This window comes from Ochotona curzoniae, unplaced genomic scaffold, assembly GCF_017591425.1.
Source record: "Ochotona curzoniae isolate NIBS_2020 unplaced genomic scaffold, NIBS_Ocur_1.0 contig_1302, whole genome shotgun sequence".
NCBI classification, from domain to species: domain Eukaryota; kingdom Metazoa; phylum Chordata; class Mammalia; order Lagomorpha; family Ochotonidae; genus Ochotona; species Ochotona curzoniae.
Window position 1 is genome coordinate 6,025,878 of NW_024465035.1, and position 22,727 is coordinate 6,048,604.

The following is a 22,727-nucleotide window of genomic DNA, read 5'->3' on the forward strand; positions in this document are numbered from 1 at the left end:
CTTGTGGCCTGGGAAAGCAGTCAAGGATGGCACAAAGCCCTGGGACCCTGCACCCGTGTGAGAGACACAGAAGAGGTTCCTGGCTTCAGATCAGCTCAACTATGGCCATTGCGGCCGCTTGGGGATGAATTATCGAATGGAAGATTCTCCTCTCTGTCTCTCTTTCTCTCTGTATACTTGCCTTTCCAATTAAAATAAAATAAATCTTTTTGCTTCTGTGTAAAGACAGCTTGTGTAAGGTATATTGTTGATTCATTTACCACTGAACTCACAGCTGGAAGCACTCTAACTCATGACCACACAGAGCTTACCTGACACTCGTATCTGCTCTGTAAGCACAATAGGACACTTCTAGAACACTACGGCTCTTCTTGGGGGGTTAATCTTAAGGGCAAAATCACCGAGAAAAAAGCACAAAGCCGAAAACCAAAACAAAGCACATTAACTAAAGAGCCGAGACCACAGCTGAGGGCAGCGGGGCGTGTTTGGTGTAGCAGCTCCAGTGGCATTCGGGATGCCCACGTTCAGTGATGGGTGTGACGAGGCTGGAGTCCCAGCCCGCTCCCCGCTCCAGCTTCCTGCTAACATACACTTCCAGAGGCGGATACAGCTTGAGTCCTTGGGTCCCTGTTGCCAGTATGGGAGATCAGATTAAATTCTGTGCACTCAGCTTTGGCTTGGTTCAGCCCTGGATGTTGTAGCAATTTGCATAGTAAACCAGTGGATGGGCGGTTTCACATTCTCTCTCTGAAATAAATAAGATTACTTTTGCAAAGAGAATGCTGGTTTATATGACAGGCCCCACAACAATGAGGCAGGCACCGCGTGGCTCAGCCACTGCTGGAAATTGCACATCAGGTGGCTCAGTTCTTTCACTGCTCTGTGCGTGTCTGGGACGATCACAGAAATGCCATGCATACTGACTGGGGGGATGCAACAGAGGTGTCACTGGGCGGAGGAGTCTGTAAATACGGAATCAGTGACTATGAGCATCGATCCAGTCTATCACCCGTCAGCATCACCCTTTCGGTCCCATTTTACTGGAATTTGTCAGAAAAGAAACAGATGTCACTGCCTGATGACACTCATTTAATAAAATTCTATTACTGTAATTCTACAGGATTCTCCCCAAAAACGCCTTTCTAAGTAACTCAGAACCTAGCAGCCATGACATAAGATGCATCTGATTACCTAAAACCAACCTGCATGATAAAAAAGATAACCTCTGTAAATTTAGCAGACAAATGAAATGAGAAAATATTTGTGGCTCATATTACAAAAAAAAAAAAAAAGCTTCTAGAAATTGTTAAAAACTCACAATCCACTTTCAAATGGATAAGGCTATGGAGAGCTGTCCTAGAAAAGGAAACCTAGATGATCACGACAGACACCAAGTGCAAAATCTCACAATAACAAAACGACCACAAGATAATGGTATTTGTTGTCACAAGCGTGACAGCCCACTTAGTTTACAAGGCTGTGGGGAAGCTGGCGTTCTCACATGCCGCTGATGGGAGGGCAAATGGAGTCAGCCCCCGCGGCAAGCAATCGCTACAAACACACTTACCCTTCAACCCAACAACCTCATTGCTGGGAATTTATCCTACGTACAAAAAATGAAAAAGGAAATATACAAAGTCACTCACTGGAGAGCCATCCACAATGAAAAAACACTGGAAACCCCCCAAATGTCTGTTAGTGCTGGACTTGATCAACCCACATGACTCACCCTTCCACTGGCTTGGGGGACTGCATTGTGGGTACCCACTGCATTGTGGGTACTCCAGTGTTGGGCCAAGGCCCGCAGGGCAAGGAGGGGACAAGAGGGAGTGGGAGGAACCTACGGAAATGCCTGTGAGACAGCTAAACGAAACAGCTTGTGGCAGAGAAAGACCCCCAAAGGGGTTTACATCACAGAACCCAGGAGCCTAGGAATACACCTCCTTACCTGAGAAAAAGGGTTCAGCAAATGTGTTTAAGGATCTAGATGCAATGACTCAAGCATCTAATCCTCCCTCTCCAAGCACCAGTATCCCATCCCTGCTACTGCATTTTCCATCCAGCTCCCTGCTTGCAGCCTGGGAAAGCAGTAGAGGATGGTTCAAGTCCTTAGGACCCTGCACTCTCATGGGAGACCTACAGGAGGCCTCTGGCTCTGGATCGGCTCAGCTCCATTGGAGGGGTGAAGCAGTGAATGCAACATCTTTCTGTCAGTGTTCTCTCTGTAAATTTGCCTTTCCTATAGAAATAAATCAATCTTGGTTTGTTTTTTTTTTGTAAGAACTCAGGTGATACAGCGTTGAGCCTGGGTTTGCCCAGATGGACCCAATGCACTAACAAGGGCCACCATGAGAGAGATCTGATGAAGACAAGAGGCTGGTTGTCAGAAAGGAGCCAGCAGCCAGGGAACGGGGCACCCCTGGAAAAGCCAGCAGCAGCATCTCCCCTGCACTGACCAGAAGGAACATAGCAGCGTGTTGACCTTCCCCCTGTAATATCCACCTCAGCCTGCTGACCTGCAGAACTGAGGCCCAACAAGCTCGTGCTGTTTCAGGCCTCTGCACTTTGCAGTGACTTGTGCCAGCAGCAAAAGGAAGGAAGTAGCCATCAGGATGGAGATAAGGGCTTGCGGGCACTGGCCAAAGTAGAGGACATGACAAGTAAAGAGATGGGAGGATGGCATCTCCCGATAAGGGATCGTGCATGGGCAGATGAATGAGAAACCCAACTGAGCTGGTGCTGGGAGCTACCGGCCCATGCACGGCCAAAGGGGGAAAGAGAGGTAAGAAGGGAGCTTGAGCCACTGTTGCAAGCCAGGAAAACACGGAGACCCCAGGAGACCATGGCGGGACGGTCCACGAGCAGCAGATGGTTGGCATCCTGGCTGGAGTCCTGGCTGGCTGCTGGTGAGGGGGACACGGAGCATACAAGGTTGTCCCAGGAAGCCGGTGTCTGCCTTGACTTTGTTCTTGGCATCTACGTTAGACATAATGGCACCCAGGGCAGGTCAGGGTGTTGCCCTGACAAAAACAGCAGAAAGCGGAGACCTGAAAGTGGGGCAGGAGCAGGATGCCAAATGGGGAGGAAGGACTGCTTCATGTCGGAATAAAAGCCCATGCCCAGAGAGCCCAGCCCAGGCAGCTGCGAAAGGACGTAAGTGGTTGCTATCAGGTGGGAACCAGTAACGTGTGGAGGAGGAGAGAAGGATGGGGAAGGAAGCCAGCAGCAGCCCCTGCCTTCTGCACCCCTGTACCCCCACCCCAGCCTCCCTGAGGACCACTATGCCTGCCAGCCAGAGGGAGGGCCAGGCCCGGCAGGCGGACTGGAGATGTTGCTTTCCTCTTTGTTTTACACACAATGCGTCAGGAAAAAAAATTTTTTTTTTTGCTGATATGTAATTAGGTCAACATAATAGAGTCTGAGAGAGCAGTCATCTCATCTCATTTTAGACAACTGTGGCTTTTCATAATGTTCAAAGAGAATAGGTTAGGGGGGGACTTGGTTCTTAGATGTGGAAAAGGGAGTGGATGAAAACACACACAGCACGCAGGAGGCGCAGCTCCCAGCCTCCATACCCACCCCTTCTGGGAATCTCCCATCTGTGTCTGGCAGTCTCCATCAGGCCAGAGAGACAGCAAACTCTATACAGCCTTTCAAAATCAGAACAGCCACTAGCAACTGAGCCTTCCTGTTTGCAAAATCTGACTCCATTCCACCCCCCGACCCTCCTCCCTACACCCCGGAATCTAGACCTTGCAGCTTCTCCTGCGGTGATCAGTCCACTTCTGGCAAGCACAAGACAGCGGACGTGACCTCACAGGAGTTCTGAAGCCAGACCCCCAAGGGGCTCTGCTGTTTCCGTTTGCTTCCCCAGGAACCCTGCCTGTGCCGAGCAGGCCCACCTAGGCCAGCCTGTGCTGTGAAAGACAGCTGGGCCAGACAATCAAGCAGACCCACGGGACGTGTTGTCTTGCACTGGCCAGCAGCCCAGGTGGCCTGTGAGTGACTGCAGAAGCCCAAGTGAGCCCAGTTATTAGGGGAGCCTAGCTCAGATCAGCAAACTCATCTGGCTGACCTGCGGCCTGGTGAGCGACCAAGAAAGGTTGTTCTCATTCACCAAGGCTTGCAGTATGCTGAAGCACAGCCAAGTTCACAAGCCCGTTGTTATCCATCCAGGAAGAGCTGGCTCTTTCCCTATTCCTCTAGGAGGTCAATCGTCCTGAAAGGCATCTCATTCAATGTGAAAGACAGAAAATGCAAAGCTAGCATCAGAGGGGACTCGCTGTTGCTGACGCTTCTCGACATTCAAGGCTGGCACACCTGGCATACCCATTTCCTTCATGCCAGACACACTGAAACCACAAAGCACCTCCAGAGCCCTGAAATCTCATTGATGATGACCTCCTGGGAGGCCCAGCAGTGCCATCAGCACACCTTGGGAGGCAGAGATAAAAACCCCACACATTACCACGCTTCTCCTAAAGTCCCATGCCAAGTTGGCAGCGAAGCCAAACCTGCACAAGCAAGATAACACTCTCCTGGATTCCAGGCCATTCTGGGTGATCCCAGGGGCCATGTGTGGTTTCTCTGAAGTCACATACTGGGCTCAGGAGGCCAACAAGGGCAAGGGGCCATGCGATGGAGGGGGCTGGAAACGGTACATCACCCATCACCCTCAGAGCTCCCATTCCAATGCATCTACTGGCCAACTAGGTGAGGCAGGCCGCCCTGGTGGACTCCCATGTGCAGGGGTGAGGGGGTTCTGGCTGGCGTGGACTTGGCCTCAGCAGGCACAGATCCTGTAGCCTTTGGTGTCAACAGTTAAGTAACCCAAAGCCATCCCACGCCATCCACTGCTCAGCGGGAGCATGCGCTGTGACAGCATGCGGCTGACACCCTGCAGACGCCGACATCTTACGCACACGCTGATCACTCAAGGGCAGCGGGTTCTCTCTGGCAGGCCTGGAAGCAGCTTTGTTTGATAACAATTACACAAGAAGCATTCTCTCCACCAAAGACCTTGCCAAGTCCCGCCCACTCACTGTGATGAGCCACAGTACATCAGACTTTCCGGGAATAAACGTAACTTGCACTTCGTTATTGTGTTTTAGCACTTTGAGGTGGACAAGGGATCACATATCTAACCTTTTTCTGTTTCATTCTATTACCTAGAAAGAGAGAGAGGCCTGTAACGGTCTCTTTTCAGAGCCATGTAATTTCAAGTTGCCTCTTCTGGAGTGAGAGAGGACAGAGCCAGTTTGACCACAACAACTCTAGAACTTAAACCTCAGTTGAAGCCATTCCTTCTGTGTATCCACTGGAGATTCCTCACAACATGTCCAGGGTCCTTTAATACCAGCCTGGAGGAGGACAACTCCAGACACAGGCTGGTTCAAAATGCTTAGACAGGAGACAATGAAAGTTAAAAGGCTGTCCGCTGAGCTAACACGGACAGAGCCACACAAACCACGTGTGCTGGTGCTCAAAAGACAATGGGCGCGGGGAAGGGCCATCCTGGCGGGATTTCTCTTTCTCCACAGGGCACACTCTAGGGGACATGCTCTCAATCAGTGCTGGGCAATCACAGCTGGTCAATATCCTCTCTGTGGTGACCCAAATGGGAGCGTCTCGTTGCCATAGTTACCACCAGTCTAACAGCCCTCTTTCCTCCAGCTCCCCTCTTCCCTGCCTCCTTCGGCTCTGCCAGAGATGGCTGTCTCACACACTGCTGGGTCCCCACCAGCACCTGAAATGGGGCCCACCAAAGGACGAGGGGATGGAGGAAAGATCCAGGATCTGAGAAAATGGCAACAGTCTCAGGAAGATGGGCCAACTCTATTTGGGATCTCCTGGAAAACCCTCACACTGCCCTCCATCCACTACCCCCTGATCTCAAGTATATTGATCACCACTGGCACGCATGATTTTCTATTGATTGCTGACTCCTGAGCTCCAGGGTTCTCTCCACCAGCACAAGAAGTCTTCCTTGTTCCTGAAGAATTCCAAATATTAAGAGATACCAGCTGCTAGGCAGGGTCTCTGGGATAGATTCCTGTCATCAGATCTTACATTCTCAAAGTCTAATCAAAAGGGCTGGAAAGCACATCCAACAATGAGATGGGAGTCTGCTGGTCAAAACATGAGTCCAGAAGCTGGTGCGATAGCTCCACAGGCTAATTCTCCACCTACTAGCACAGGTATCCCAGAGGAGCTCCAGTTTGTGTCCTGACTGCTCCACTTCCCGTCCAGCTCCCTGCTTAGGGCAGGGGAAAAAGGCAGAGAATGGCTCAAGTCCTCGGACCTCTGCACCCACACAGGATACCCAGAAGAAGCTCCCAGCTTTGGATCAGCTCAGTTCTGGCCACTGCGGACATCTGGGAAGTGAACAGAAGATGGAAGTTCTCTGTTTCTCCTCTATACAAATCTACCATTCAAATAAGAATAAATAAATCTTAAAAAAAAAAAAAAACCCTGTGTGTCCATCTGCTAGGATGTTGCTTTATTGGAGCCTTCTCTATGTGGTGGTTGGGAGTATATCTATATATGAAAATTAAGCAGAGTCAAACCCCGGTCAGTGAGGCCACTGGCTGCTTTCACCAAGACTCTGTGTACTTGCACTATGAGACACAACCTGAACCACTGGGACTTTCCCACCTGCTGCTGTTGGGAACCCTGGGACTGTTCGCTGTACTGTGAAAAACCCCAGCCTAGCCTGGTGGGTGTTGACAGCGGCGGGCTCTGCTGCCCTAGCCCTCAGCCAGGTAAGTGCCAGACATGAGTCATCTAGCCGTCATTATGAAGGAGCCAGCAGAACCCGGCGAAGCCACCCCAGAAAGGAAGAATCACTCAGCTGAGCCAAAGAATCTAAAGCCAAAGAAATGGCTAACTGAACTGGTTCGCTATACAGCAACAATCGATGGTGGAGACGGGAGAACAAAAGCTTCAACAGGCAACAGACACAAGTCTGCGGCTTCCGCAGTGACCTGGAGAAGCTGACCCCGTGGGATCCTGCGGCCCAGAGGATTTTAAATAAAACCATGCTCCCATGCTAATCCTCGCTCCTCATCTTCTTGCCCAAACCCCCTCTAAGACACATCAAGAATTTTCAAGGTGAAATCACAGCCAATATAACTGTTACATGGAATAATACATCACTTGCTTAAAACACCAACCACTGAGGCAGAAAGGAAAGCTTTAGACCAAGAAAACACATTCTTCGAAGATGTGATACAAGATTTTGTAAAAAAAAAAAAAAATTACCCTTCTTTATTTGAGGAGTGTGTGTTGGGGTGAAAACACAATACAATACTCCTGGGTGGGTGGCAGAAACTCCCCTGTGTGAGGCATCACCATTGCCTGCCAGGGTCTGCATTCACAGTAAGCAGGTATCAGGGCCACAGACAGGCAGTGGACCAAGCACTCTGGCATGGAACGTGGGAATCCTTTCTTTTTAATTATTTATTTATTTTTATTGGAAAAGCATATTTACAGAGAGAAGCAGCGATAGGAAGAGAAAGATCTTTCATGCGCTGCTTCACTCCTCAAATGTCCGTAGCAGCCGGAGCTGAGCCGAACTGAAGCCAGGAGCCTCCTCGGGGTCTCCACATGAATGCAGGGTCCCAAGGCTTTGGGCCATCCTCAACTGATTTTCCAGGTCACAAGCAGGGAGCTAGATGGTAAGTGGAGCAGTCAGGACATGAACCAGAGCCAATATGGGACCCTGGTACTTGGAGGTAGAGCATTAGCCAGTTGAGCCATTGTGTCAGTCCCAGGATGTGGGAATTTTAATGCTAGACAAAATTTCCACTCCTGATTTAAAAAAAAACAAAAACAACTTCTATTGAAACATCTACAAAACAACTACAATGCAACAAGAAGACAAATGGCCAATTAAAAATGGGCCCTGATTTGAATGGATGCTTCATTGAAGTGACACAGACGACCAATAGGCATCGGAACACCCTATGTCACTAGAAAGACACAACTATGCTCAACACCCTATGTCACTAGAGAAACACAAACCCAACCAATGAGATGTCACTGTACACCTCTTAGAATAGTCCAATCCCAGGGCCTGGTGCAGTGGCATGGAGAGCCAAGCCTCTGTCTGGGGGTGCCATATGGTCCCCTCTGCTCCACTTCCCATCCAGGAAAACAGAGAGGGATGACTGAGTCCTTGGGCCTGTGCACACCTGGAAGAAGTGCTTCGTTTAGGCTCAGCTCCATCCATTGTGGCCATGAGGGGAGTGAGTCAGCAGATGGAAGATCACACCCCTCCTCTCTCTCTCTGTAAATCTGCCTCCCAGATAAAAATATATATTTTTTAAATGGCCAAATTCCAAAACACTGACAACATGAAATCCAGGTGCAGGTGTGGAACAAGATGTTTCTATCACTGCTGGTGGGAATACAAAAAGCGAATGACACCTTGGGAGTTTCTAAACATGTTTGGTTCCTAAAGCAAACTCCCATGATGAGGCAATCACACTTCCTGGTATTTACCCAGTGGAGGTGAAAGTTTTTATGTTTTATTCACAATCGCCCAAACTTGGAAGCAACCAAGATGCCTTTTGGTAGATCAATGACAAAGCAAACTGTGGTCCCAGGATGTGGGACATATTGTTCAGCACCAGAAAGAAAGGATCTATTAGAGAGCATGAATACATACTAAGCAGAAGAAGTCAGGTCTGGAAAGGTCATGTACTATATGACCCCAACTATACAACAGTCTGGAAGGAGCAAGACCATGGAGATGATGGGTCAGCAGTTTCCAGGGACTGGAGGGAGCGGGGTCCTGAGGGCAATGAAATTACGCTGTACAACAGTCCAATGGTGGATTCGTGTCATTATGCATCTGTTCTAACCCAGAAAATGCACAGCTCCAAGAGGAACCGCGATGTAACCTCTAAACTCCAGGTGACAGTGATGTTCCAGGGCCCGCTCAGCCTCAATAAGGAATGTGCTTTGCTGTGGACAGTGACAGCTGGGCAGGCCACACCTGTGCAAAGACATGGGCTCTGGGTCCTCTGTGCAGTTTCAATTCAACTTTGCTGTGAATTGAACACTGCAGTAGCATTAGGAAGTACATTTTTTTTTAAAAAAAGGCAAAAACATTTAATCCAAAACTGATAAGAAACATAACAATAAAACCAGATAATATTTATGACTAGTAAGAGCAAGAAAATTGAAGACACCGAAAGTTCACCAATGGAAAACCTAACTAAATTAAAACACAACTGTTCATGTATTGGAAGACCCTGTAGTCACGAAAAACAGTGAAGTAAACGCAAGGGTAATGATGTGCAAACATTTCAAGTCACATCGTTATACATAAAAATTCATGGCACTGTGAACACTGTGATCCCATAAAAACATCCATGCAAGTGTTGTACATAACAACAATATCTTAAAATTGGCACATTTAAAGCATGCCACTCAATGGCTTATAATACATTCACCATTGCGCAACCACTACCATAATCTAAGATTAGAAATATTTCCATCTCCCACCAAAACATCCTGTAGGTATTATAAGCCCACTTCCCCTTTCTTCCACCCATCACTAGGCGACCACACATCTACTTCTGTCTATAGATTTGCCTAACGTGGACATTTCATAGAATGAACTGGCTTCTTCCACTACCTTAACACGCTCTAGATTCATCAGTGTTGTAGCAAGTATCAGCCTCTTATTCCTTTCTATTGCTAAGTAATATTCTATAACAGCATTACACTGTAATTTGGTTTACTGATTTTATCCATCAATCAACATTCAGATTGTTTCCACTTCTTGGGGCTTATGAATAAAGCTTCTATCAACACTCATGTAGAGATGTAGACTGTCTTTACGTAGAGATGTGTTTTCATTTCCCTCAGATACATGCGTGGGCATGGAACTGTGTCACATCTATCTGTGTTTAACACTTACCTTTTACTTCTGTTTAAAGAAGAAAGTTACAGAAATAAAAGCGCAGGTCTCCTGGCCTTATTAGTAAGTCCAATTTGCCACATGACCTAAGCAGAGATAGTAAATTCTCCCACTTCAGCTAAAGACAACACTGAGTCAACCACACAGCCTGCTACAGCAGCTGGAAGGATCAGGCTGAACTCCCCCTCCCCGCAAACACTGGCCAGCGCACTCAGGTCTGGCTGCAGGATTTACACCCAGATCCCTCAACGTGGCTCCCAGACCTACTGATCTGACTCTCTGGTGGAACCAGGGAGGAGATCTGGGCAAGTTCAAGTCCCCAGGTGGCTAAAGGGTCTATACGGCCTGGCAGCCACTGCTCTGCTCCTTCTTCCCCAAAGCATCGCTCTTGCGAGAAGATGCTAGAACACCTGACTCACACCGACATCTGGGCATTGACAAGCCCAAGCCCCATCTGTTTCTCCAACACTCTCCAACTGGGCCTAGTTGTCCCCTAACCATCAACCCTTCAAGAGCCATGAAGCCACCAGCTCAACACCCTTTCTCCTTCCTTCTTCAAGGTGAGCTGTTCAATGTCTTCAGGCATTCCCGGGTGTACCCTCCCTCTGGTCTCTGCCTCCCATACCTCCAGCCTGTCCCTGTTGAATTATCAAATACAATTTCCACAATAGAACAGAAAACTCTGGTTCTATCAGCAGCGATCAGAGATGAAGGTATCAGGACCTCCTGTGTGCTTTTTCATAAATACAGTCAAAGACATCTCGGCAAAGCCTCACGTTACACAAGTCTTCATTCAACCAATATCTCATAAAAATCCTGTTCATGAAAGCAACTACTTTGGATGTAGGAAACATAGATATCAGGAATGGCTAGCTCCTGACTCAAGGAGCCTGAGCAGCAGTGTGGTAGCTTACATCCTTAAGGTGAAATGCCAAAAGGAATTGGGAAAGGGAGCAGAGCAATTGTAGCTGATGGTCTCAGAGAAGGCACCACAGAGCTGGGCAGGGCTGGGTGACCAGGGGAGGGTCCCAGAGCACAAGGCAGACTAGAGTAAGGTAGAGTAAGGACATGCTCTCAGGATTCCACAACGTCTCAGCTGACAGCACTTGAAGGGCAACAGCAGGTATGAATCTGGCCTGCACTCAACTCTTTCAACTGATGTCAAATCAGCTCTTCTCTGTTTTGTATTTCTTTTTTTTTTTTTTTAAAGATTTATTTTTATTATTTTTTCACTGGAAAGGCGGATATACAGAGAGGAGAGACAGAGAGGAAGATCTTCCGTCCGATGATTCACTCCCCAAGTGAGCGCAACGGGCCGATACTATGCCGATCCGAAGCCAGGAGCCCCTTCCGGGTCTCCCACACGGGTGCAGGTTCCCAAAGCTTTGGGCGGTCCTCGACTGCTTTCCCAGGCCACAGGCAGGGAGCTGGAAGGGAAGCGGGGCTGCCGGGATTAGAACCGGCGCCCATATGGGATCCCGGGCATGCAAGGCGAGGACTTAACCACTTGCGCCACCGCGCCGGGCCCTTGTATTTCTTTTTAAAACCTAAATACAAGTTATTTTTTGGTGTGATCATGAAATGTATCCCTATTACATTTTATTGGACTGATTTGGGTCCAACAACCATAAACTCATGGATAATGAGATGGGAAGAGATTTAAGAAATGGGGGAAAATAGTGGATTAGACCAGTAATTTGCAAGGGTTCTTCTTTTTACTTGTTGACAGTAATTGGATTTTTTCCCCACAAACACTGAATGTAATCTAATTTAGAAACCCAACAAGTACAATCGAAAAAACTCAAAAAAAAAGCAGCTCTGCTTGGCACAGGCATGAGCAGACATCTGAACTCACTTCCCCATTCCTCACCCAAATAAGCCCGTGGCCTTTTTCTCGCCACGCCCAGCTGAATGGTAAGTTCTTTGCATCCTGACGTCCACCCAGGATGATCTGTGGCCTTGCAGCGTTGGTCTCTGGCAGACCCATGTCTTAGATCTCTACACAAGTCCCTGATAAAGACATGAATAGGAGAGCCTGCTGAGATAGGCTAGTAGCTAATTTTTTGCCTTACATATGCCAGGATCCCATATAGGTGCCAGTTTGTGTCTCGGCAGCCCCACTTTCCATCCAGCTCCCTGCTTGTAGGCTGGGAAAGGGCAAAGCAGTCCAGGAGGATGCTGCACCCTCCTGGGAGACCCGGAAGAAGCTCCTGGCTCCTGGCTTCAGATCAGCTCAGCTCTAGCCATTGTGGCTACTTGGAGAGTGAACCAGCAGATGGAAGATTTTTCTCTTTGCATCTCCTCTCTATAAATCTGCCTTTCAACAAAAATAAACAAATAAAGATAAAGCAATCATGGGTCTTAGGAAGCCATCTTGCTTCCCAAGGTCCATGAACAAAGACCTGCCTCCAATTAGGGCCTGTCCTAGCTCAGCGTAGTGTCTGAATCAGTGACACTCCACCATTGCCTCTTCCTTTTTTAGCTAGCCTTACAGGTCTTGGCTAAGTGAATTCAATAAGAACATCTTCCAAGGAGTAGCAATGACTGAGCACAGCACTGTGAGAATACCACCCAACTCCACGCATGCTGATTTCAGTACACTTCAGTTCTCCTTAGGGATCACTTGCTCTGTCGTTCCAGTTTACAGTGTACGTGCTGCTAAAGCAAGCATAGTACTTGCTGTCCTCCTTCATGGCACCTGTACCATTTCTGCATTTGGCAACTTTTTAAAAAGATTTATTTAATTTTTATCGGAAAGTGAGATTTACAGAGGGAAGGAGAGACAGAGAGAAAGGTCAAAGTTAAGTCAGGAATCAGGAGCTTTTCCCGGGTCTTCCACATGGGGGCAGGGTCCCAAGGCTTTGGGCCATCCTCCACTGTTTTCCCAACCACAAGCAGGGAGCTGGATGGTACAGCAGTTGCACCCATATGGGAACCCGGCGGGTGCAAGAAGGGGCTACTTGGAAAGCCTAAAGAGGAATGGGGGTAGCCCCAAGGGGCAAGGGCCAGCTCCTGGCTGCGAGCCAATCAGGAGACTAGAACCTCAGTCCTTGGACCACAAGCAACCTAGTTCGGCCAACAATCGGTGTCCTCGGAAGTGGGCTCTTCCCCCAGACCCCCTAATAAGGAACACAGCCTGCGGACTGTGAGCCTCCAACTAGAGGATTCAGGGAAAGCACCTTAAGCAGAGGATCCAGTGTAGAACTTCTGTCCTACAGACACTGCAAGACAAAGTTGTGTGCATGTGTTTTAGACTCCTTTTAATCTCAGCCGTATCAGGAAAACAAAAGATCAAGCCCTTCTTATCCTGTTGATGCTATTTTCATGGGTCAACCTGTTGGGCCCCAGGATGCCCAGATGATCTCAGCAGACCTCACTGCATAGTAGGTCAGTACAAGTGTTCCTGATGGTAGGAAACAAGGGCCAAAGAAAGCAGGGGGTCCTCCTCAGAGTGGATCCAATCCACTGAGTGCCTACAAGGCAGAGCAAGGAAGACATCCCACAGCCCGAATGTGCGAGCTGGAACATTAGCCCCTGGGCTCTCCTGGATTTGAGGGCTGGGCACCTGGGCTGCAAGCTGCACCAGGGATTCCAGGCTTTGCAGAGACACTGCTGGCTTCCTGGGTCTGCAGTTAGCAGGTGGAAAACTGTGGGTCTATCTGCCTCTGTGATTGTGCAAATTACTGCCCTACAGTAAATCTTATTTTATTTATATGTATGTGTTCATAAATATATGAAAGAAATACATATAATCTGCCACGGGTTCTGTTCCGTAGCAGGACCCCACGATACACCCCCTCACCATTCTGCAGCAGGCGCAGGGTGCTTTAAAACATGCTGCATTTGTAAACCACAGGTGTCACGGGCTGTCGGAAGAGATGATCATTCTTTCATCCCCTTTTCCTCTGCTGTGACTCTCAATTCATTTTTTTCAGGATCTTCTGCGTGGCACACTTGCCTCTCCCCTCTCATCAGCTGCAGAGTAATTCAGTGATTGAGGGCCTCCCCCCACCGCTCAGAAAGCCTGACAGCAGAGCAGAGTGGCTGATGGGTGTGGGAAGGCCAGCGGGTGGGCTTTCATTTGTAATGACTGGGGTGGGGGTGGGGCTCTTCCCTCTGGTTGAAGGGAATCAATCCTGCTGTCCAAATGTCTTCCATCCTGCATGTCCTCACGGTGGCTGACACACAGTGGGAACCCAGCATGTGTTTGCTGGATGCATTTTTTTTCAAAGGTCTAACTTACTCCAGTTCGCACAGGAAATGGAATACGGATGTTTGAGAGGACAGTTGAGTTTACGGAAGACAAGTGCAGACAGAGATTAAAAGGCATTCTTCCCCTTTTGTTAACCCACGGAACAAGCTGTCAGCAAGCCTGATGTGCCGGGGTATACCTGTTGGAGTAACTCATATCTCCAGTCCCACTCAGTGGCAAACACGAGGAAATTTGAGAGAGTTCATGGAAAAATGGAATTGAAAGTTAAGTTTGTTTTGGTGCAAATCGTTTTTGAAATCCATGCATTGTCTTTTCACAATAGGCATTTGAAGGCCCCTTGTATGCATATAATCATAATTTTTTTGCACTCGAATAAACTTATTTTATTTCCCACTAACACGCACTGTTGGTTTCCAGAGCCAACAGTCCCTGGATGGGCAGGCCTCCCTTCTTAGCAGACATTCTCTGCAGTCCCAACAACCACGCCCTGGACAGTGCCGTGAGTCTGCAGCTCAGCCCTGGACAAACTGCAGAGAGAGACTTTGCTCAGGAGCTCCTGGGAAAGGTTGCACTTGCTAGCAACACTGGACTTGTGGCAAGAAACAAATGCCCTTAGTCTTCACAGCTGCCATCATGCTTGCATGCGTGAGACACCTGGAAAAGGTATAGCCACCTTGTGTCCAGCATCATCAAAGAGGCTGGCAGGAAAGCCAGGACCACAGTGGAGAAAGGCGACAGCACTGGGGGCGCTGATGACATGAGAAGGCTGATGTGCAACCATATGGGCTTTCCTTTTTACTGCTTGCGTCATCGTGAGACGAGATGAAATCCCTTACCACATACCCAGCCTTTTAAGCTCTCTGCTGCATACTATCATTTTCTGCTCTGCATACTAAAATATCCCACCGTCTCCCTCTTACTCAGATACATACGGCTGCACTAAGGGCTCTCTCTGACAATGCAGGCTCATCTCCCCTCTCAGGACCCCAGCCTTCCACCATTTCTGTAAAGATCTGTTTTCCAAGTCAGGTAGTACTGACAAGTTTCAGGGATGGGGCAGAGGTGGAGGGGCAATGGTCAGCTCAGGCCAGGTTATCTGTGTGTATTCACTGACCTCTGGGCCCCCCTGGAGGGGCTGCCTGTGGGAGAGGAAGCCAGACAGCCAAGGGTCAGAACCCTACGAGGTGACTCATGGTTGATCACACTAGCCAGGCCTCCACAGGTTCCCATTTCTGCAGTCTGCATGCATGGATCCAACGCAGCAAGGACTGCCAGCAGTCTGGAAAAATTGCATCTACATTTAGTAGATAGGCTTTTTCTCTTGTCACCATTCCCTAGACAGAACAGTAACAACTCTATATTCTACTGACTTGGTCTTAGGCACTGTCAGTCACTCAGAGATGATCTAAGGTGTGTGGAGATGTATGTAGGTTACATGCAAATATTGTGTCATTCTATACACAGACTGGAGCACCCACAGCTGGCGGTGCCATCAGGAGGTCCCGCAGCCCACTTCCTACAGCTACCAAGGGAATGGCTGTTCACTTGCATGATTTTGTTTAGAATTATAAGATCATTTTCATCTCAGTTGGTAGCATAATTTATATGATCCCACAGATTTAGAAAAAAAAATGATCCGTCAAGCAGCTTCCCAGCCGCAGCCCCCAGGGCACATCGATGTGTGAGGAATCCAGTAGGGAAGGAAGGACACTCTAAGTAAACACTTGGTGAGTTGGGGGAGGCAGGACAACAAACGGGAGACACTCAGAGACAATGTCTGCAAAGAGATGTCTACGCTTTCCTCCATCAACAGCACCACACTCTCCGTCACTTCGGCCAGAGCTCCCCCCGATAAAAGAGAACCCACAGAACATCTTCTACATCTGTGTGTGTCCACCTCCGTCCACATCCCTGTCTGCCATGTCCTTCACTGCCATTTCCACCACCTCCTCCAGCTACAGCAACACCATGAGGACCTGGCTCACCAGACTGTGGGCTTGGCAGGTGCCACACGTGCAGCGCAACCAGTCGGCTGGATGCTCGTGGTGGTGCAGGCTGATGCCCCAGTCCTGATTCCAGAGGCAAGAGTGCAGGCGTCTTCCTTCCTCTCCTGGAACCGCAGTGCTGCCTTTGCCAGGCCTTCAAGGGAATTGACAAGGTCCATCCACAAAGAACCGTTTTATCTTTCCCCTGAGATGAATGCTAATCACATCTCCAAAGATTGTCACGAAAACCTCAAGACTGGTGTTTGACCAGATAACCCAGTACCACAGCCTGACCATACAGACAATGCAAAATCCCACACCACCGTGTCATGTTGCAAGTTGGGGTGTTTCCCAAACATTTATTTCCATCCCTACTGTGTCAATATCTACAGAATGACCTCAACCGTTGTTGAGGGACACGCAACTTGCTTCCCTCCTTCTCCCTTTGACTGGTAACACTGACGCAACACCCTGTGTGTGCCTTCCTGTGAACGCACTCTGCTACAAGAGAAGCACACGAGGTATGGGATTGTCATGGATGGGGTGGGCAGTTAAAAATATTCATAGTGGCTAATGATCAGCCCTTCAAAGCAAGGCTGGACATTTAAAATGAGCTCAAACCTCACTGAATCACATTTCAGGGGACAAGGAGCTCGGCCAAGCTCTTCAGCACTGTCGGAGGGAGGTGGGACACAGGAATCTGCTGAGTCAGTGGATGAAGCTGGGGGATGGTTGTGAGGTTTAGGTTTTCTAGAGTGTCTCCCAGCAACCCACCTGAGCTGCAGTGAGAACGAGAAGGGTTTGCGTCTCACATTATGGTCCTCTGGTGGGTTTGATTCTTCTTGGGAAAATCCCATACCATGGCGAAAAGGCAGAGAACTGCCACCTTTGGTGCGACAGGCTATGATCTCAGAACCAAAGCAATTATCTTGGAGGTGCCATGGCATTGAGAATACACCAGATGGTTTTAAAATTGCAAATATTGGCTCCCCCATCTGAACAGAAGGTGATGAATTCGAGATACCATAGAAATTGATGCTGATCCTTGGCAAATCCTAGCATGGATTCTTAAGAGAGACAGTTGGGAGGCACTGGAAATAGAAGACGGATCATAGAAGCACGCCTAAGTTCATCTAGATGACACAGGGCTACAGGTCAGGGCAGGTTCCAGCAATGGTCAGACATGCTACCAAGCCTGTGGTGACTCCCTGAGGGACAAACCAGGTCGGGGAACATGCAACAACAGGCTCATCTGAAGCCACCGCAGAAAGGACTGGACGGGAGATGTCTGCAGCTCGCAAAGAATTCTGCCCTTGAACCTGTCTGCTCCACACAGAACAGATGGCAGCCGCCTTACCCAGGGAACTTTAAGGAAAGCCAACACTGGTGGATGCCCCAAAGGTGGGGTAATACAATCATGATCGAATAGAGCTTAACAGGCTGGGGACACAGCGAAGAGCTAACAGTGTGAGACAAGATGGAGACCAGAGCCACAGGAAGGGGATGCAGAAGAGGCAACACAAGCTAACACGACCCCCAGCTTTAGAGGTCAAGTACTCCCAGAGGGCACCTGCTTTCCAGCATGCCTGTACCCCGTGATGTCACCAACTGGGGCCATTGGCGAGGGCATGTCTTCTTTGGCCCCAGACCTGCGTATGTCACTGAGACACAAAACATATGCTCCTAACAACACCAAGTGCCATCCTTGGATGAAAGCCAGCCAAGGACAGGGGCTTAAAAACAACTAGTGGGCTGAGTTAGATGGGGAGGTGCGAAGGCAGGTTCCCAAGTACAGATGGATTCTGCAGCCAGAACCCCTCCCAGAACTTGAAAGAAATGGTCACTGGCAGGTAGCTCTCACTGGGTGTCATTTATGAAAGAGATGAAGTGGAATTCCCAATCCACAGACCCTAAACCCAGGAAGACTGGCAAACGGATGCATGTTTACAAATCTCACAGCAAAACAAACATGTGTACAAGTATGATTTCTCACAGTTCTCGTCAACTCGTCTTCGCACTTACCCGCCATTAGCTGGAAGCGCTGTCACGGCTGGCATCAGGGGAGGCAATGACACGCTCAGACACATCCCAGGCTCTGGCGTGGAGACAGAGGGAGCGGGCTCCATGCTCCTGGGGCCCTGGTGTCATGCACACTCTCCTGGGCTCTGAGACCAAAGGCCCCTGTCCCAGTCTTACTCATCACCTGCCCCTTTCCTTGCAAAGAAGTGCCCTGTGCTCACACATTGGATTATTAACTCAAAGAAACAAACACAACATCCCTTACAAACGAAGGCCCTCTGGGTGGGCTTTTCTCCTCCTCACAATGGCCTCTAACTGGCAGCTGTAGATTCCAATGAAGAAAATGCAATTCCTGGCACGTGACCCCACACCTGCCCCAGCCAGTCCTCTTCTGGTCTGCTAGAACACACGGGGAGGGGGGGAGGGGGCTTTGCCACAGACACTCCCAGGTGACTGCGGAGGAAACGCATATCTATCAGGGACCTGCTATGTGCCAAGCACCACAGTCATTAACTTTTCAACCTATTTTCTCTTATCATCATCAACAACATTGAGAAACTGATGCCAACTACACACCGGAAAAGCAGAAAAATCAGCCAGAGGCAGACACTGAGCTCCCATCTGCTGGTTGGTTCTCTTAGATGCCTGCAATAAGCAGCCAGCCGGTTCAACCCAGGTCTACCCTGAGGGAGGCAGGGACCCAACTACCTGAGTTACTTCCACCTGCCTCCCAGGTGTGCATTAGCAGCCAGCAGGAGCCAAGAGTCAGGAGCCAGGAACCAAACCAGATACTACAATGGGCATGCAGCCGTCTTAATCCTTAACCCACTCCAGAGGGCTCACGCACTCATGCCCTCAGGGACTGGGCTGGGCCTGACAGAATGCACAGGGAGTCTACAGCCTTTTACGTGCAGCACGTCTGCAGAGACATGGAGTGGCTGGGTCCATTTGCACGTGGATATGTGTGTATCTGCACACGTGTGTGCATGAGCAAGGGTGCGCCTGTGCATGAGCGTGTGCAGGGTTGCAGGTAGCGAGGTAGCAAAGGCAGGCCTAGAACGAGGCGTCTGCACACAGAGCTGAGCGCCAGGCCCACGAGCAGAGGCCGGAAAGGGACAGAGCTGTCCCAACCGTGAGAAAAGCAGAAGGAGCTGGTCAGTGCTCTGTGGTCAGAGCCTGAGACGTTATGGGCTGCCTGTGGTTTCCAGGAAAGCAAAGTTGACCAGTAGTTGACAGGCCCTGCCACTCTTCCCACCCTTTTGGTCTGTGGCAATGTTTCCCACAGGAGTGACCTTTCCCAGAGACCACCAGGGTGGGATGAGAGGAAGAGGGGGATTACCAGGGGGGCATCCAGAGCAAGCATGAGAGCTCCGGACAGAGATGTGCAGATAGGGGCTGGTCATTGGGGTCCGATGGGGCCAAGGAGGAGGCAGACCTGTCCCAGGCTGGATGCACCAGGCTCTGCCGGCACCTGCTGTCAGCACGTGTTCTAGGGCACGGGCTCCCACAGTGCAGACCAGCAGCACTGGCTCACTTGGAAAGTGCCACAAACGCACCTTCTCTGGGATGGTGTGGGGGTGGTAAAGCCTCCGCATGCAATACTGATGACCTATATGGATACCAGTTCATGTCCTAGCTGCTCCACTTCTAATCTAGCTCCCTGCTACTGTGCCTGGAAAAAGCAGCAAAAACAGCCCAAGTGTTTGGGCCTGTCAACGTGGAAGACCCACACGAGGCTTCTGACATGGGCTTGGCCCAGCCCTGGCTGGTGAGGCTGGAAGACCCCCCTCCCCCTTCTCTTTCTCTGGTTCACATACTCTGGTTTTCATTCTCTCTACAAAACTTTTTCAAATAAATAAGTAAATAAGATCTTTTAAAAAGACAGATGTCCATTCAGACTCTCAGAGATGGAAGGTTTTGCTTTTTCCTTACACTCACATGTGAATTTCCCTTCCCCAGTGGAGCAGGATTAGCACCCTTCTGATAAGGTAAGCACAATGGCTTGCTTGCTCATCCTTTTCCCAGGCGTCTGTCCAGCGGGACTTTGGGAGGCCAAGTGGCCGCCAGCAAGCCAGGAAGTGGAGCCCTCACCTGAAACTCAACCCAACCAGAAACAGCCTCTGAAGAGCAGGACAACGCACCCTCCACTGGCATTGGAGGGTGTTAGAAGACAATCTGTTTCTAACCACACAGCAGCTACACCTCCAGCGCGTAACGTTGGGAATGCAATGAAAGGCCCATCCAGGTTGTAAGGACTCCTGGGTTGGAGTGTGGGGTTGGGGAGAGTCCTGATGCCTCATGCTTGCAAATTTCCATGGTGCAAACACCTCCACCCGGCCAGTCTCAATGGCCAATATGATGTGGCTGAGAGTGGAGTTGGCTTTGAGAGCTGGTGCCAACTTTGGTCTTTAAGATCCAGTTTTTTGGACCCAGTGCAGTAGCCTAGTGGCTAAATTCCTCACCTTGAATGCACCAGGATCACATATGAGCACCAGTTCTAATCCCAGTGGTCCTGTTTCTCACCCAGCTCCCTGCTTGTGGCCTGGATGACAGCCACAAACCCTGGGACCCTGCAGCCATGTGGGAGACCCAGAGGAGGCTCGTGGCTCCTGGTTTTGGATGGGCTTAGCTTTGGAACGGCTCAGCTTCAGCCATTGTGGCCACTTGGAGAGTGAATCAGTAGATGGAAGATCTTTCTCTCTGTCTCTCCTTCTCTCTATATATCTGACTTTACAACAAAAAATTTTTAAATTATCTTAAAAAAATCCAGTTTTATTCCCGAGGGTTCCTGGGAAAAGCAAAGGTAGCAGTGAGGGGGTGGGGGAGGGGATGGAGGAAGACCGACACCCCCAAATAGAGGGAGGGTCAAAATAAGGAGGGAAGAGGAGAGAAAGAGCAAACAGCTGAGCCGGACAGGAAAGTGACCGACTGGACGGAAGGAATGGAAGTCAATGTGTAGTTTTTCAACAAATCCCATTCTTTCCGGATCTGACGCTTTACGCCACACAATCTAGTTTTAAGTGAAAAAGACAGTGATGTCCTCAGCTTCATGTGCAACGTTCTCTCCTTCCCATCCAGCTGGATCTGATCTTGGATGATTCCACTTAATTATTTTCCAACTTTATTCAAGATTTACTTACTTGAAAAGCAAGAGTTAAAGAAAAAGGAACAGACAGATCTTCTACCTACTGCTTCACTCTCCAAATGGCCACGGTGGTCAAGGCTGGGCCCGGCAGCAAAGCCAAGAGCTTCTTCTAGGTCTCCCACATGGGTGCACCTGAGTTCCACATGGGAAAAACTGGAGCCAGGTCTTCATCTAGCTCCGTACCTCGCTCACTGCAGGCGCCCCGGGCTTCCGGCCCTGGATGCTGGTAGCTTGCAGTGCCTGTGTCCACTTGCAGTGCAGTGGCCATCACAGCATCAAGCAGCCATCTCCCATCCTCGCTTGGCTGCAGCAGGCCCTTGGTACCTCTGAGGACACTGCTTAGGCAGCCAGGAGCCGCTGTGGGCTTCAAGGTGAGCAATAGCATCCTGGGGAATTGGGGGAGGGCGTCGCCCAGCAACCAGGCAAGGGACTTGCCTTCAGGCTCAAGGATGTGGAGAGCACCAGTTGTCTGGGGTGGGGGATGGGGATGTCTTGACACCCCATGTCCCTCCTTTAGGGTCCCGTCTGCCTCTGTCTTCCTGTGGAGTGGAGACCCCAGTGTGGCAGGGACCCTCTGAGCGATGCTGTGTTCATCCCAGGCACTCAGATGCTGATCAGGGGAGGTGGTCGGCACAGGGGTTTAGACGCTCATGTCCTACAACAGAATACTGGGGTTCTGTGTGCCAGCTCCGGACCCCAGCCTCCTGCCCTTCCTGGGAGGCAGCAGGGCTGACTCAGGTCATGCAAGACTTGGACTGAATTCCCAGCTCCCAGTTTCCACCTGGCCTAGTCCCTGGGGAGTTGTGGCATTTGGGGAGTGAACCAGCAAATGGAAACAGTCGTGTGTGTGTGTGTGTGTGTGTGTGTGTGTCTCAAATTTTTTTAATTTGCCCAAAATTTACAAAGGCATCAGTCCTCTCTTTCCACACAGCAGCCCACTTGGTCCCTCAGATGTCTGAGATGTGTGAGGATCTAGCCTGAATCGCCCATGCTTCCACAGTTACAGAAACACCCCTAACGTAAGCATCATCAACCTGCCGAAGGAATCAGCACCTCCCGAGTCCCAAGCAAGTGAGGCCTGAGGAATTCCTCTGCTCAAGGCAGGCTGGCAGCTCATGAATCCACATGCCTCAAACACGCCCATCTTGGCCTGAGGACCACAGCGCCGTGTGCCTCAGTTTCCTCATCTGTCAGAGGCAGCCAGAGTCCTGAGCCCCTGACTCGCCGTGATGACTAAGTGACTGAGTGTATAAACGCCTAAGGAAGCTGTCAGAGGGAACTGCAGGTTCTGGCTCCAGCAACACCACGAATCCATTCTGGAGGCCACCAACCATGGGTTTGTTCCATTTGTGTCCCTCATCTGGGACCCAACCCATGAAATGCGCTTTTCTCGTAGAAAGGGACAATTGGGGTCCATCCCTACCCACCCCCTGGGAG

At 49.8% G+C, this 22,727-nt stretch overlaps 1 protein-coding gene across 3 annotated transcripts in view; it reads right to left on the reverse strand.

The window, feature by feature from the left end:
* Positions 1-22,727, reverse strand: part of RFTN1 (raftlin, lipid raft linker 1) — a 167,491-nt gene that overhangs the window by 10,302 nt on the left and 134,462 nt on the right. The window lies entirely within an intron of this gene.